The sequence below is a fragment of the Austrofundulus limnaeus genome, unplaced genomic scaffold, assembly GCF_001266775.1.
Source record: "Austrofundulus limnaeus strain Quisiro unplaced genomic scaffold, Austrofundulus_limnaeus-1.0 Scaffold182, whole genome shotgun sequence".
In the NCBI taxonomy this organism is placed as follows: Eukaryota; Metazoa; Chordata; class Actinopteri; order Cyprinodontiformes; family Rivulidae; genus Austrofundulus; species Austrofundulus limnaeus.
Window position 1 is genome coordinate 57,984 of NW_013952584.1, and position 11,929 is coordinate 69,912.

At 37.4% G+C, this 11,929-nt stretch overlaps 1 protein-coding gene across 1 annotated transcript in view; it reads right to left on the reverse strand.

Moving 5' to 3' along the window:
- cog5 (component of oligomeric golgi complex 5) overlaps positions 1-11,929 on the reverse strand; it is a gene marked incomplete at its 5' end in the record, with an annotated part of 84,989 nt that overhangs the window by 42,794 nt on the left and 30,266 nt on the right.

Below are 11,929 nucleotides of genomic sequence, written 5' to 3' on the forward strand. Positions count from 1 at the left end.
GGGGGGGGGGAGATACACATTAAGTATGCAGAAAACAGACAATCAGACATTTAGATCAAAAGTAACTTTAAAGAAAATAGTTTAGTTCAGTTTCATGACATGACCTCATGGCCAAGAGATCATCATCAGGAGTGCTTRTTTGTGTTGCATACGTCTACAGCTGATTAATTTTTGAAGTCATTCTAAATCAAGATGAAAAAAATAAAACCTCATGCACCAAGTGGAGGGCCACATCACAGTTAAAAGATTTTTTTTCTATGCTATAGTTCACTTCTTTTTTCTATTAATGAACTAATAAGCAAAACTTTCAAAGTGGTGATAAATTCTGGAAGTTAAATAGGATTACTGTCAAACAAAAGATTTGTTATTACCGGTACTTAATCACAAAGAAAATTAAAAAGTCTTTTCTTTCAGCACATCAAAATGTGCAAGTCTTGAAGTTTACACAAGCTAATTCCACATTTTTTAAAAGTTCCTTTTGAGTGTTTCTGCTTTTTTTCTCTGCTCAGTCTCTGCACAAGTGGAGAGTGAGCGTAACGTGTTCCATAACTAGAGGTCGACTGAGTTTTCCAAGACCAATCTTTAGAAATCAGGACAGCTGAAAGCTGATAAACACAACCATTTTATTTATTTTTGATTCACATGTATTTTTATTTAATAACATATACCAATTGCTGAACCTAAACATTTAATAGCACCCCAAAAAACTTGTACACTTAAAATATATAAAAATATATTCTTGCTTACAAAAACTAAATTATGGGCTACAGTAAGCTGTTTCWAGCAGCTGCTGCTGTTTCTTGTATTTTTCTACTTATTAGTTAATAAATAGCATGGCTGATTGCCTATTATTTAAAAGTGGTCAATATTGACAGAGTAAAACTGGTCAGAGAAATAATCAATCTCTATAACAAATAATTTGAAACTGTAAACAATCTTCTGGTTGTTATAGAAATGAAGGTCACCTGAGTGCCTCGTACTCTGCTTAACATAAACATTGCTCCTCAGTGTCTGGACAATACAGAGAATGGTTTCTGTTTAAGATGAGAGCAATTGCTATTGATTTAAAAAGGACTGCTATGTCACGCTATAACAGTAAGGAGAAAATGTTAGAAAGAAACTGTCAGAGAGCGAGAGTGCGAAAGAGAAATCAAGTTTGCATTTAGTGACAGTGGCTCTGGCTGTTCTCAAAACAAAATCATTTTAATGGGTCTGGTAGTTCCAGAAACAAACACTCAGTTTGCCAGCAAGTCAGGAGGTGACAGCAGCAGTGGCTAAAAATACACCTTACACAGATTTAATGAGCACAAGCACTGTGTGTGAGGAGCTTAGCAAAGAAATGGCAACAAGAAAAAAATAATAAACTATGGAACCTAATATTAAAGATATTTGCATTGGAATAAACAAAATGTAACAGTTTTTCAAGACCTAACTAAAATGTCATCTGTTTTCAGTTGTTTTGATTTTTGTTGTAATTAACTTTTATTTTGAACATATTTTTGGGTATAAAAAGGGGCAGATATTATAAGATTTATTCTTCTTCTGCTGCCTTTCATTTTATTTTGATTGCATGTTTTTTTTTGTTTTTTGTTGTGTATTGTTACAAATAAAAATGAATAAATGAATGGAAATATTATATCTAGAAAATGCTTCCTGACAATCAATCAATCCCATCTCATCATGTAACAGAGGTTACAGATTTTTTTTGTGCTGAAGTCTTCAACAATGGCAGAAAAAAACTGTAGCAAAACATAATGTAACTTGGTATGTAAGAAGTATGTACCTGGTATGTACTGGGTACTTAACTGGAAAGTACTGGGTACAAACTTGTCAACAAATAACTTGAGTTATTTCAGTCTGCTTTTAGAACTAACCACTCTACTGAAACAGCTCTCACCAAAGTGGTCAATGATTTATTGGCAAATACCAACATAGATAGTCCCTCAGCACTATTGTTGCTTGACCTTAGTGCTGCATTTGACACAGTAGACCACTGCATTTTGTTGGACAGACTTGAACATTCAATTGGATTAAATGGAAAAGTACTCTCATGGTTGAGATCATTTCTYTTTGGAAGATCACAGAGGGTTAGTTTTAAAAATAAGCTCTCTGAGATAAATACTGTGGGCTATGGGGTCCCACAAGGGTCTGTGCTTGGCCCCCTGCTATGCTCTATCTTCAGCCTCTTGGTCTTCTTTTGCATCATTTTAATGTGGCCTTTCATTGTTATGCTGATGACTTGCAACTGTATATGACTTTTTCACTTGGAACCTGCGACAATCTATCTAACCTTACAARCTGCTGAACTACTATTAGGGGTTGGCTATCAACTAATTTCTWACTCCTTAATGCTGATAAGACTGATTTTATGGTTACTGGACCTTCAAAACTTCACCACTTGTTCCACAATCTTAGCGTAAATATTGATGGCCATAACATTATATGCAGGGAAACAATCAAAAACATGGGTGTGCTCTTTGACCCTACGTTCTCCTTTGAGTCTCTTCTAAAGGAGGTAACAAAGACTGCYTTTTATCATCTCAGGAATATTGCAAAAATCAGACACTCTCATTTGAAAATGCAGAGGTCCTCATTCATGCTTTTGTGTCATCATGTATTGATTACTGCAATGTTCTTCTCRCTGGGCTTCCAAAGAGAAGTTCTAAAGGCCTGCAGATGGTTCAGAATGCATTTGCTCGTTTCCTAACAAAAACAAGGAAATACGATCATATCACTCATCTCTCCACTGGCTGCCTTGCCATGTTRGTGCAGATTTCAAAGTGCTGCTTCTCACCATGGGCCTAGCGCCTCCCTACCTTTCAGACCTTTTCCACCCTTACATTCCATCTCGTGCTCTCCGATCTCAGGGCACTAGTATGTTGGCAATCCCTAAGGTCAGACGTAAAACTATTGGAGGTCGTGCTTTTTTCTTTCATGCCCCTTTATTGTGGAATGATCTCCCTCAAGACATAAGGCTGGCCTGCTCAGTGGAAGTTTTTAAAGCTAAACTAAAGATCCACCTGTACACTTTGTCTTATGTGTCAAATTTTACATTTGTATTTGATCTTTTTTTCCAATGTGTTACTTGTTCTTACAACTTCCTTTATATTGATTTTTACCMTTTTTTACTGTTCAGCACTTTGTTGAAAGCGCWTTATAAATAAAATTATTATTATTATTATTATTATTATTAAACTTGTAATATGTGATAAAGGTAATTTCATAATACAGCTCAAGTACGGACACCCAGTACAAACTATATACAGGTGCTGGTCATAAAATTAGAATATCATGAAAAAGTAGATTTATTTCAGTAATTCCATTTAAAAAGTGAAACTTGTATATTATATTCATACATTACATACAAACTCATATATTTCAAATGTTTATTTCGTTTAATTTTGATGATTACAAATGACAACAAATGAAAATCTCAAATTCAGCATATCAGAAAATTAGAATATTACTGAAGACCAATAAAAACAAAGGATTTATAGAAATGTTGGCCAACTGAAAAGTATGAACATGAAAAGTATGAGCATGTACAGCACTCAGTATTTAGTTGGGGCTCCTTTGGCCTGTATTACTGCAGCAATGCGGCGTGGCATGGAGTCGATCAGTCTGTGGCACTGCTCAGGTGTTATGATAGCCCAGGTTGCTCTAATAGTGGCTTTTAGCTCTTCTGAATTGTTGGGTCTGGTGTATTGCATCTTCTTCTTCACAATATCCCATAGCTTTTCTATGGGGTTAAGGTCAGGAGAGTTTGCTGGCCAATTAAGAACAGGGATACCATGGTCCTTCAACCAGGTACTGGTAGCTTTGGCACTGTGTGCAGGTGCCAAGTCCTGTTGGAAAATGAAATCTGCATCTCCAAAAAGTTGGTCAGCAGCAGGAAGCATGAAGTGCTCTAAAACTTCCTGGTATGTGGCTGCGTTGACCCTGGACCTCAGAAAACACAATGGACCAACACCAGCAGATGACATGGCACCCCAAACCATCACTGACTGTGGAAACTTTACACTGGACTTCAAGCAACGTGGATGAAGTGCCTCTCTTCTTTTCCTCCAGACTCTGGGACCTTGATTTCCAAAGGAAATGCAAAATTTACTTTCATCAGAGAACATGACTTTGGACCACTCACCAGAAGTCCAGTCCTGTTTCTCTGTAGCCSAGGCAAGACGCTTCTGATGCTGTCTGTGGTTCAAGAGTGGCTTGACACAAGGAATGCGACAGCAGAAACCCATGTCTTTCATACGTCTGTGTGTGGTGGTTCTTGAAGCACTCACTCCAGCTGCAGTCCACTCTTTGTGAATCTCCCCCACATTTTTGAATGGGTTTTGTTTCACAATCCTCTCCAGGGTGCGGTTATCTCTCTTGCTTGTACATTTTTTCGACCACATCTTTTCCTTCCCTTCGCCTCTCTATTAATGTGCTTGGACACAGAGCTCTGTGAACAGCCAGCCTCTTTAGCGATGACCTTTTGTGTCTTGCCCTCCTTGTGCAAGGTGTCGATGGTCGTCTTTTGGACAACTGTCAAGTCAGCAGTCTTCCCCATGATTGTGTAGCCTATAGAACTAGACTGAAAGACCATTTAAAGGCCTTTGCAGGTGGTTTGAGTTAATTAGCTGATTAGAGTGTGGTACCAGGTGCCATCCATTTTGAACCTTTTCACAAGATTCTAATTTTCTGATATGCTGAATTTGAGATTTTCARTTGTTGTCATTTGTAATCATCAAAATTAAATGAAATAAACATTTGAAATATATGAGTTTGTATGTAATGTATGAATATTATATACAAGTTTCACTTTTTAAATGGAATTACTGAAATAAATCTACTTTTTCATGATATTCTAATTTTATGACCAGCACCTGTATGTACCCCAAAAGACAAGGTTACAAGTCAATTTATTATACATAAGTACCAAGTATAGACTAGCTATTACCAGGTACTATGTGTAACATTTAAGTACAGTGTAAGAAATACTAGGTACACATCTGTATCTGATTACAATTAACAAGTTACGGTAATGACCAGATATACTGTATATCTGGTTTGTATCAAGTAAGATTTTTATGCAGTTACAATAAAAAAAATACAATAAGAATTTTTAAAACCTCACAAAACCTACTTATTTGCTCAGCRGAGATGGAACAATGTTTGACAAATCTAAAACATTTTGTATGCATTCTTCCAGAAAAAAATTTGTCAACTCTGCTTGAAGCTGAATGGGCAAAGATGTGCCTTTATAGTCTGGCCACTGCCTTCCTATGCAATTCCACTCAATTCGAATCTCCCTTCACTGCTCAAGAAGAAGAGGAAGATGACATGGATTTCTACAGTAGAATTTCAACAGGGCCAATCAGTGAACAGAAGGATGTTGACAACATCAATTTTCTGCACTTTTGGCGCGTGCACCCTTGCCGTGTTCAATGCGTCAACTAACGAGGCTTCGACATCACATTCAGGAGATGTCTGTAAATTTCAGGAAAATCTCAGGCTTCAGTTATCCCATGCAAATGCATCACATAAAAAAATAGACGTCGGGGAGTAATTTATTACATGGGGTCCCCAAATAATGCTTATCCCATGCGAACAGGGCTAATGTCGCTTTTCCCTACTCTTTTCTTCCTTCCCTGGTTGTAGGCAGACGCGCAATCTGGGCTAACATCACATTAGCAGTGAGGGGAGGCAGGTACAGTCATGAGTGAGGAGGCTTCARGCATAAAATTCTTCTTTGCATGTCACTAAAGAGATGTATTCTACATTCGGCAATGGCGACAATCAAATTTTTTTTGTTTGTCAGCCAGTGTGAGCGACAAAATCGCCGCATGCTGCTGGTTATTGGGAAGGCTGCTCCCACAGTGACTCTAGCTTGCCCTGTGTGCTGCTCGTTCCTGCATGCGTGTTCAGCGGTGCTGCATGTAAAAACATCCCCCGTGAAGCAGTTCACGGGCTTGCGTGATGTGACATTCTGAACCTGTTCAGGCAATTTAAACTGGTACGCCGGTCATATCATGCCAAAATTAAACATTGATTTTCAGTACGAACCGGTATACCACCCAGCTCTACATATAAGTACAGTAGGAAATGTATTATGCACTTCTGCATTCAGTTACAACAATCGTGTGTATAATGTATCAAAGAGAAGTCTGACATTAAAGGATAAGTGTCTGATTTTGCACATTAAACAGAAGATTTACTTTCAGATGAAAACCTCATTTTAGATTTAATGAACGATGATGGGACACGATATAAAGAAGTTTTCCATCCAGAAAAACTTTTGAGTTGAAAATCTACAAAGAGACACCCAAATAATCTCCTTACACAAAGTAAGGGAGGCCAGGGTAAATGAAGTAGCTTGGGTTTGCCAACAGTCCAGACTAAAATGGAACAATCTGTAATGGCTAAAATAAAAAAATAAACATGCAGTTTATTATATTCTTTCTGTGCACAAAACCAAATTGTAATTTAACAGATTTGTGTGCCTTCTGGGGGAGTTGGTGCACAATCAACTTCTTGGTGAGCAACAGAAATGGGTAATCTACAGTTTTGTCATTGCCACAATGTTGCCAAGCAACAAGTGGAAATGCTCCATACAAGTACTGGATGCTGTTGCCTCTCACAACTTATTTTCACATTTGTGCACAGCAAAAAAGATTTGACACTGTCAATGAGCTTATAATGAGCTTAAAGTGCTATAAAGTAAGGCTWATGCTTTGTTATTGCGACTGAGAAACAAAAAGACTGGCAGTTAACGTTTTTTTAAGAAGCTGTCCGTAAAAAAAATAAATAAAAGATTTAGTAGTCAGTTCTGGACAAATCTAAACAAAAAAGCAAAGTTCTGAATGAAAAAAAAAATACAGATAAACCAAAGAAGACAATGTGATAATTGTATGTCTATTAATGATTCAGTATTTGTTTCACTACTGTTGTGGAAATCTTTATTTTAGCTAGACAGAAACACGAGACCCAAGAATAAAAAGTACTCCGTAGAATGGTCAACAGGATTTATTGCAACTTGCAAGACACACATCATGTCACACAGGGCAGTGGCACATGGAATGTGTGCCCTGAGGCAGTTTCAAATATACGCATTTATACAGTATGTTATCCAGGCAGACAATAAACATCTCTCTTGGTGCCAAAATTGGGCCAAGGAGAGAAATGATGTTTGATAAACAGCAACAAGAKTGATTACTTCTAAACAGATACTGTCCTGATCTTAAAACAAATTGTCCGAGAGAAAACAGAAGATAGAGTAAAATCATAAAACATGATGACATTTTAAGGTAAGCAAAAAAGGTCACTGACTCTTAGCTTGAGAAGAAATGTAGGCCTTTAAAGGATAGTTTATATTTCCAGGACAACTACCATATAATAATGTTAAAAGAATTTACTTTTAAGTTGTGTTATATAAAGACGCTATTTAGCTGTATAGTATGTATTCAGCATAGGTCCTGAAATGTTTGCTTACTCAAGTGAGCCCACAGAAGTCTCTTTAGGACCTTCATGATGTGGGATGTCAGGGCAACATTGAAGGCTGATGGGTGAGGTATTTTTTTTTTTTTTTTGCTACCAGAACAAGGCCAAAGGGTCAGGCTAAGGTTGAAGAGGTGTAGCAGAATCCCACAGAGATTTAGTCTCTCCAGCTGTTTATTCATCTAACACTGAGAGACACAAAGGRATAGGGGAGAGGCAAAGAAGGCCTGGGTGATAAACCAAAACTGAACCAACTGCAAAATTTCAACTTCTGTGCTAACCCTGTTACATAGATTTTGACAATAAAGTAAACTTGAAATTGAAAATTGATGACTATGACCAACGTCATTTTGCCCATGTCTGTCTTTTCTTTTTTAAAAAAAAAATAAATAGTTGTTTTTGTCTTTGTTGGCTGTGTATAGGTAGGTTATGCTCACAGGGCTTAAAGTTCTAAATTTCCGCGACGGATTTCCATTATTTTCACTGGCCAGGATGAAAATCAAATGAATCCCACAGTCAGTTTTATCCAATCAGAGCAGAGCAGGGTGGGTCTTTCTGATGTGGGTGAGGCTTCTCAGGCCAGGTGCAGCAGTCTGCAGTACTGGTCAGCCTAAAGCTCCTGTCCTCTTCTTCAACATTTCTCTACCAAGCTACCCGAAACTTTGGTATCTAAACTCTAACTTTGTACTATACGTTCATGTGTTCAGATCGTCGTTATCGAACAGATATATCCAACTTTGCTCGCGTGACCAAACTCCTCTTATCGTGAGAGAACGCTGCCATGGGAGTGAGCTGCAGTATGCACAGGTTGTGAGTCTTTCTGTGAGATTCACTTTTTCCGTTTTTCTAATGAAACAATATAAACTCTAACAGATGAACATTTGTTTAGCCCATATTATAGCAAAGATGAGTCTCCGTTTAATGTCAACGCCTCCCCCAAAACAAAATGGCATGTTCTCTAGGTGAGTCTGTTTTAAATGTTTTTTTGTAGTTTATCATAAATATCTACACATTTCCTTCTTTACAATATTATAGGAACAACAAGTTTTTGGATGTTCTTATCTTATTTATAGCGTTTTAATAATACTACACACCAAGACCTGGGTTTTTCATTCATATCTGTAAGGTTTGAATGACAATAAACTGAGTCTGATGCCAGGCAGGTGGTCTGTTAGTGAATCTTTTACTGCCTAATTGAAGAGAAAACCAACCATGCTGGTCTTTAATTTCCAGGCCTGTACATCATAGTGGGTGCTGCTGTACATCAGTTGTATGGCAGTGCAGATGACAAGATGTAAAAAAATTAGATCAAGATCTGAAGTGTGGCAGCTACTCTGATGCAATCATTGAAAAATGCCTTGATCTGTACRTCACTAGATACTTAGGACACCCCTAGTTACCACTTTCAGAAAGGTTTATAATTATATTTAAAATGTTATGTACAAAAAACCTTTTTCAAAAAAGTAAAACAGAATGAGAGATTACAAAGAGCAAGCATTGCTCTGGTTAGTGACAAAARGGTGTTGCTGCTGGAAATTGATGTTAACAGACCTGAGTAGAAACAAAACACAATTTGGATTCACAACAAAGCTAAAACACAGCAGAGATGACATGGCATAATCGACATATGACAGACTCACCTTCTATGTTTTGTATTGGACAATGTGACCRGTACCTGTGTGAGCCATGTGGGTCTGGGGACCCCCCTCATAAACCCCATGCTGTTTTAAAAGTCAACTTATTGTCATTTCAACCCCTAAATGCCATGGGAATACATATTTTTTATTAAGTTTATTATGTTTGTTTTATTAGTTCATTGTTCTCCATGCATTTTTAAAAATAAAAACCAAATTAAATTTAGTAAAAATTTTTGAGGACCCCCAAGATACCTATCGCGGACCCCAGTTTGAGAACCTCTGCTCTAGAGTGTGTCCAATTTGGTCGCAAATGCACCATGATCAACAGGTCATTCGAGAAGGAAGGGCGGGTGTATGTGTGTGGGGGGCTTAAAGTTCTCCATAGCCACAACAAATTTCATTTTGTCATTTTGAACGTGAACAGGTTGGATTTCTGTCATCTGTAAAAATGAGGGAAAAAACAGGGTTGTTTTCTGTTGTGYTCTTGTTAAAGCTGCCCAGTCTAATGATACAGAATTGATCAAACACTGCTTTCAACGAATCAAAGGAACCCCAGAGCCTTAGTTTTATCCAGTTGGAACAGAGCAGATCGGGTCTTTCATCAGTGAGGCCAGGTGCAGCAGAGAGTTTGCAGGTTTAAGCACTGATCAATCCTGAATGAGCAGAACTCTCCTCCTGCACTTTGCTTTCGGGCAATCTGAGACTTTGGTCTCTAAAACTTATTTTGTTTCCAATGTTCTGTCTGGCAGTGTGAAAATCAGAACTAATGTGTTGAGATTAGGCCTAACTGTTTTACTTTCACAAGTGCGGCATTATGGCTTTCACCATGATGCTCCATTRGATARATATTTAAACTTTATTAGAATTTTTTTGGAGGGATTATTTGGTCTCTAAAACTTAACTGTATTAAATGTTTATATGTTCCAAGCATTGTTAACGAACAAATATGTCCAACTTTGGGAGCGTAACCAAACGCCTCTCTTCTCATGAGAGAGCCCTGCCACTGGGGTTCGACAGGTTAGTTGCAACGTGTCAGTAAATGTAGGCTGACGTGTTTGATCACACTCYTCCTACAATGTGGTATTTTGTTGTGCGCAGACGCTGTGGCAGTCTGTGGCCGTGCAATTCAAACACTGGATCTTAATTTTACCTGGACCACACTTTTTTTTTGACAGTGCTTAATTATTGGTGTTTTTTTGGTGCCTTTAGGGAGTATGGTTTGTTTTGTGCTTAGCTTTTTGAACAGACTGGAGTTCAAGTTGGACGATTTTGTGGATCACCCCACCATTGAGCAATTTAATCGTTGCACAAAAGAGCAGCTGTTGTGTCCAAACTATTAAAAAAGAAAGAGATGAAATCCGAGATTTCATTTCTGATCTGCATGAACTGGACTTACAGGTTGAATTCCACCAACTGGCCATTAGAAAAAGAGCTTGATCATGAATATTTCAGAATTATGAGGAATTTGCTCATGAAAAGGGAAGCCTTTTGGATTGCTTGTGTTTGGTGCAAGGAGTTAAGGTCTGGATCAATTACAAGATCTGATTTTACTGGAAGAGTTGAAAAGTTGTGAGACAGAACATTTTGCAACATATACAGTATTAACAAAGAAAAGTGAAGATTCTAAGGCTGCTCTACCCAGAAAGGTTCCTGGCTGGGATTTGATCCAATCACCTTCTTGCTGAGAGGCAACAGCTCTACCAACTGAACCACTGCCTCTGAATGAACGAATGAATGAACGAATGAATGAATGAATGAATGAATGAATGAATGAATGAATGAATGAATGAATGAATGAATGAAGTAGTTAATTAAAAGACAAAAAAAATATAATACCAAAGTTTACACTCAAAAGAATGTGCAAATTTTTGAGTCAGTGTTAATTTTTTAGGTTCATTTTTGAAACAATTGTTTTTCCTTTTATGTTACAAGATAACATAAATTTTAACTTACAAAAATGGCTGTTTTTTTAAATTTTTTCAATGACTCACAAGATTATCAGTGTGCATTGCCAATGCAATGCACACTATTGTGATTCGTTCCCCATCCAAGTCATCTAAACTTTGCCATGCTTCTCCTCCTGCATACTTTGTCCTAGAGCTGCCATTGTAATTTATACCTGTAAAGCTCCTGTGCCAAATGATGGCTACGCCTTTTGGTGCCTGTAAAACTTATAGTTTATGAAATATTAATGTTTAATHAATTATAATGGCAGTCAATGGAGCCTTGTATTGGACCAGTACTGCCCCATGCTGTACTCAACTTGGTACTGCACCATAGTTTAATATTTCAACTCAGTAGTTCAATGTTTACAGTACTAATATGATTGTATTTTGATGTTTTACTATAATATTGTCTTAAWACTGCTCGACTGTAATATTATGCATTTTTGTGTCAATAATTGTATTGGCAATGTGGCCTCTTTCTGCACACATACAAACAAATCCCTGCCACCATCTACTTCCACAGCTTTATTGGTCTAATGGTCTATGTCATGGACTTTCATGTGGGAGATCAGGGTTCAAAACCCAGCAAACGCAACTTCAACAAAAAAATCTTTTCAAATTTCATATTGTCACACAATTACCTTAATTACAAACACCTGCTGACGTGACAGGCACAAGCTGGTATAGAAAACAATTTGAACTTGGTCAAAGTTCATTCTGCAAGTCCACTGCTGCAGGCAAAGCCATGCTGCAATGACATGCTACATGGCAATGCACACTTGTTTTTACATCGTAAAAACCCATGTCTAGTTTTATTTGTTTTACTAAACCACTGAATGTTGAATTAAACACTTTGTTGAATAT